Below are 5866 nucleotides of genomic sequence, written 5' to 3' on the forward strand. Positions count from 1 at the left end.
CTCAGAGAAGAAGTTTGATTCCTTTACTACTCTGTGATTTAACATGTAATCATTAGCAAAATTGAAAAGATCACTGATAAAAAGCATCTAGAAGACTTCCTATTCTGTAGAGATTACATTAGGATTACTTCATCAAAAATACTCTACTTCTCAGGAAGTGGATAACACCAATATGTTCCAAAGCAGACTGGCTTTCAGTGTGTTTTAATATTTCTTTTCTCCATAATATAGATTTTGCAAACAATTTTTATAAGCTTAATTGCTTACCTACAAAACTTAAGCACTGGCAAAAATAGAGGTGCCTTTCTTGAGTTCTACGTTTATTTGAATAAGCATTTTTTCTAAGAAAAAATATGAAATCTAACATGGTTTAGAAAGGTGGTCTGTTATGGATGTGTTTTATGAATACTTGTCACATATTCTTTAAGCACGTTTGAATGTATGCTAAACAACACTTACCTGCTATAGAGGGAAGAACTGAATAATGTACGTGTCTTTCATATTCACACAGCACAAAGATGTTTAGAAATCTTAAAATAAACAAACAAACAAATCAACCAAACCCAAAAGCCATCGATATCAAGAACTTCAAGGCTTGTAAAATTAGCACAACTCACTGAGAAGCTCTTCTGGTCTATGGTCCTTCATCAGATATTTCTGCAGCTTGGAACGATGCAGGCTATGGGGAAGAAAAGTAACATATTGACACATAAGCCCCCACATCTCAGCTGCTAGGATGGGGAAGGAGTAAGCACAGAAATCTACAATTAGACAAAACTCACTCAGAAACAGCCTCTCGCAGGAACCTGATAAATACTGCAGTGATTTGCAGAATTAGCAAACAGGATAAGATTGGCAGCTTAGCATAGAATGAATTTTGGTTATCTGTACAACCTCACATTTACTTTTCTCTCATCTTCAGAAGTACTTACAAATCAAGAGCAAGATTAAGACATCTGATTATTATTTTTTTAACACAAAAACCTCAGAATTAGATACAGCTGTTACTGATAGTCTAATGAATTCTCATTTATTTATTTATTTATTTTAAGATATAAATGACTTACCCTTAACAAAAGGCTCAAGGAATTTCATGAAAGTGTGATTTTCCAGATGTACAATATTACCGGTTTGCTTTTATATGGCCATTATGAATTTCAAAGTAAATTTAACCTTAATTATGTTGAAAGTCTCTGTAGATTTTTTAAAGTAGCTGCAAATCTTCAATGCAGAATGAAGAGCAACAAATTTCCTATTAGAGAAACATATTGTTAATTTGTTAAACAAGTCACACCTGATTGCCACTTGCACCTCATTGGTATGCTGTGAAGACGAGCCCCTTCACATTCAGTTAGGCATTGTTTCAAACAACTTGCCAACAAAGATTTTTTTCCTTGGATCTGGGAAGGCAACATTTTACACATACTCAAAAACAATAACACTTGAATGACAGTTATTTTCAATTTGGGATTTTGACAAAGACTCTTAATTGCTATTCCCAGGCAAAATCTTCATTAACAGGGAGTCTGGATTATAAATATTTATTAATTACCTAAGGGAAGAATCCATGGGAGAAAACTGTGTTTTCTAAATAATTCAACCTGCAGAAATTAGTCTGGGAGTTCCTAAGATTATTTTACATTTAAATTATATTTAAAGTACATATGAAAATCCTTCTGAAGTTAGAGTAGTTGCTACTGCGTTTTTTTTTTGTTTTTTTTTTTTTTTTTCTTCTTTTCTGTCCTTGTACTCATGAACCTGCAAATGTCAGTCCTCATGATCCATTTTTTATTTCTCTAGAGACAAGGAGACCTGATATATTGGTTGGTGTTTTGGGTTGAAAGGTGGATTATCTGTCAACTTGCATCTCTCACCATTATAGATTTTTAACATGCAAATTATGTTTCCTTGAGCTTCTACCTGTTCATTGTCAGGCTTTGCCATGAGGATGTGCTTGAACATGAGGAGCTGGGCAGATGGGATACCTGCAAGAACTGATGGCTCTGGAGTTAACTCCAACAGGATTCCTGCATCTTCATTTAGGTACCAAAATCAAAAGGCTTCATCACCAACAGTGCTATAAGGTAACAACCTACTCTCGATCCCAGGGACAGCTGGTTGCTTCCAGTGCAGCCAAAACAGCATCATTCACATGCAAAAAGCACAGAGTAAAACTAACCAAAGAGAGGAAGAAAAGCCTGATATTCTCTTTGGATTTTACCTCATCAGACCATGGCCAAAAGTAATGGATATTTATAGGGTATAATTTCTGTCTCTAGAAAAAAAAAGACAGGACATAGAGAATGACATGAGTTCATTTGGGGTTGCCAGATCCTTTGCGTGTAACTCAGAGTGTGAAAGCAGTGCTGACTAAATCACACAGTTTCCAAACAGGATATTAATATTTCATTATTTTACTCTGGTACTTTGCTTGCAATTTATTTTTTTTAGTCATTGAAATTTGTACTATAGTAGAAGATACTAATGCTTTTGATCAACCCAAATGCATGAAAGGGGTAAGATGTTCATTCAGTGAGAATGAAAAAAGAAAAGAAAAAAAAAAAAAAGGTATTATTGAACCAGTGAAATACCACATAAGGATTTGCAGTCCAATGAAAAAGCCACTAAAGTGTTATTGTTCATTTTGTTTTGGGGGGATGTATCATATGAATTCCTCTCTGCTGCTGTCCAGCTACAGCAAAACTGTTGAATTCTGATAAAAGCAGGAAAATGGGACTAGCAGTCATGCAACTTGCTGCTTGATGTGCTACGGAACTGAATTCCAAACTGTCTCTACTGGTTAAACCACAGGTACTAAATGAACCTGCTTATAGTTCTAGCTCAGAATATGACATTATTTAAACTTATATTCATAATAATAAGCAAATTTCTATTAGCTAAAATTGCAAGGAAAACTTGACTTTATGAATTTAATTGCAAGCCAGTGCATGCCTGAGCCTGCAGGCAGCCTAAAACACTGGCTCTGAGAGGTGCATGCTGCTATTTCTGAAGATCTGCTAGCATCAGCCCAACAAAAGCAGAGACAGAAGAATCCAGGATGCTTAACCTATTAGTCTAGTCATAGAAAGGCTCCAAATACTGCCTAGGGGAAGGAAGGGCGATGCCACAGCTGCTCCCAGGGCTGGTAGGAAGTAATGTGACCTCCAAGTGGAAAAGGAGATTCAAAGAGTGGCAGGACTTGTAGATTGCTTTGGTTGCTTGGTAGCAACTATGCTCTCTAGTAGAGAAAGTTTACGTGACAATCCTTGCAATTTTACTCTGAGAGACTAAAATTCTGGCAATAGATATCAGCTACTGAGCAAGTATATCTGTGTTACTGTGTGTTTTAATTTTTAAGGTTTTTTTTTCAGGGATTAAACATCCTTAAATAAATATGTAGCATTCTATTCAGTATGATGGATATTTTGTAATGCTGTTTATCTGTGCTGAAAATGTATTTTCAGTGGATGTGTTCCTGCACCTCAGCTCAGTCAATAAGAGCAGTTGACTGCTTACTCCCTGCCATAGTTTCCATTTTGCATTTTGCATCTTGACTGAGTAGGAAAATTCTTGGTAACTTTTCAGGTTATGTGATACCTTAATGTGGGAAGAAAATGAGATTTCATGTTAGCTTCTGGTAGAGAATGAAAGGCCAGATTTTACAGACTAATCATACAAGTAAGGAGAAACCCTGCTCTTGGATTCCATCCTGAAGCATTTGAAATTGGAGTTAAAAAATTTTGTCTGCTGTGGCCAGAAAAATACCGGGGGCACTGAAATTGCCAGGTTAGGTCCTGGGCCTCTGCTGGTACTGGGTACAAATTATGCTTGTCCTTCTTCACATAATATTAATCCATTTTTCATGAGGTCGCCTTGAAATTAGCATTTGAGCAGTAGCTTTTGCTAGATATAAATAGAAAAGTGTATATTAAGGAACTGAACAATATGATTTCCAATATAATGTGGGGTTAATTCTCTTCATAATGCATGAGGATTGGAAGTAAGTAATGAAATTAAGTTTGCACTGCTTTATGAAGCTTTGGTTCAAAAATGTTAAAGGCTATTAGGACCTAGATGTTATGTTCAGAATTTCTCTTTAAATCATAGATTTACTAAGGTTGAAAAGACCTCTAAGATCTAGTCCAGCCATAAACCCATCACTGCCATGCTCACTAACCATGTCTCTCAGTGACATACCTACTTTTTCCTTGAACACCTCCAAGGAAGGTGACTCCACCACCTCGCTTGGCAGCCTGTTCCAATACCTCTAGAAAATGAATGAGCTCTAGCCTTAGTTTTCTCCTGGTTAAGGAACATCAGGTGAATTATTGAAAGTGTGATGCTATTTGCCATTTTTGTGCTGTCTCCTCTGCTGGCTGGCATCTGCCCATGCAATCACATCACAAAGAGACTATCCTTTGCAGTGCCATACTCTCAGTTTTGCTTTTCTGCTGTTCTCCTTAATATAAAATTTAAGTCACTCATGTTGAAAGCATATAGCTGTTCTTTCCCTATGCAAATGCAACAGCTGGAAATATAAGAGTGCAGAAGCAGTGAGGTAACAAACAATTAATGATTATGTTTTTTTCAATATTTAAAATTCTTTGCTTTCAGCAGCACGATGTTTGGAGGAACAAAAGGGATACTAAGCAAAGCCACGTTGGAAGGGTAGGGAATAGAAGGGTAGAGAGATAAATGACAGTATGCCCAAGGGTTATGAGAGCCATCTAGCGATAAATACACTAGGAGTGAAAAAGGTCACTCTGAATAAGTGAGCACAAAAAGTAATCAAGCATTGGAAAGAGGGACATGCCACGTGTAAAGAATGAGGTACTGGAGTTAAGAGCATAAATACTGATAAGGAAAGGAAAGCCAGAGAATGAAAGCAGATTGCCCAAGAGCTTTGGAAAGTTGCATAATGAAATTGGCTTCAAGAACACTGGGACAAAGAAGTCAGTGGGGGAGAGAGCAGTGCTACTGAAATGACTGCTGTAAGGGAAGCTTGCTTTTCAGATTCTGCACAAAGCCCCCATCTGGTTTTCAGGAAAAATCTTCCCTGATATGCAGTGAGGATAGTTTGCAGAGAATATTTTTTAATGCTACAAGACTGAATCATAGACAAAGTACAGTCATCTCAACACCCACCTGGTTCAGTTTAGCAGGAGAAAACCTACTTCTAAATTTCACAGATCATCCACATGGCATATGCAGAAGATTAAATTTGGACCCCTACTGCATGTTTACTTGTCAGTGCTGGGTAGTGTAAGATGCACTTAATGATGAAAAAAATCCCAGAAAAAAAATCCCCCATTTTCCTGACAGCCTTTCAGCCTTGCTTCTAGCAGCTTTTTTCCTAGGCTGTTGGAGAGCCATGGGCTTCAGGGTTTTTGTGGCTGCATGTCATGGAAAGCTTACTGGGTACAGGCTCTAAAAAATAGTAGCTCTAATTTAATTTAATTCAAGTATTTAGTCAAATAGAATGAATGAATCTGAAACAAAGGATTTTGCACTCAGGTAGTCCTGAAGTCCTGTAAGTCTTCATAGTACAGAATAAAGTTCTCCAGCCCTCTCCTTCTCCAGGGACAGGTGGATTGTAGATGTATATACACTGCAGCATGTTGCCCAGAGACTGGAACAGACTGCCAGGAGAAGCTGTGGATGTCCCATCCCTTGAGGTGTTCAAGGCCAGGTTGGATGGGGCCCTGGGTAGCCTGAGCTGGTGATGGCAGCCCTGCCTATGGCAGGGAGTATGGAACTGGGTGATCTATAAGGACTCTTCCAAGCTAAGCCATTCTGTGAATAGTAAGAGATGTTTAGGAGAACCTTTGAGATGATGTTGTATAAACTCCACTAGTACTTGATGAAT

The 5866-nt window shown here is 37.6% G+C and overlaps 1 long non-coding RNA gene across 1 annotated transcript; it reads right to left on the reverse strand.

The window, feature by feature from the left end:
• Positions 1-459: 459 nt before the first annotated feature.
• LOC122179612 lies at positions 460-1207 on the reverse strand. Its single transcript, XR_006178774.1, has 3 exons — positions 1068-1207; positions 618-679; positions 460-530 (listed from the first exon to the last, which is right to left on the reverse strand). It is a non-coding gene; the product is annotated as an uncharacterized LOC122179612 (long non-coding RNA).
• Between the last annotated feature and the right edge of the window lie 4659 nt (positions 1208-5866).

The sequence above is a fragment of the Lagopus leucura genome, unplaced genomic scaffold (assembly GCF_019238085.1).
Source record: "Lagopus leucura isolate 7727_CA_CO unplaced genomic scaffold, USGS_WTPT01 Super-Scaffold_100004, whole genome shotgun sequence".
In the NCBI taxonomy this organism is placed as follows: domain Eukaryota; kingdom Metazoa; phylum Chordata; class Aves; order Galliformes; family Phasianidae; genus Lagopus; species Lagopus leucura.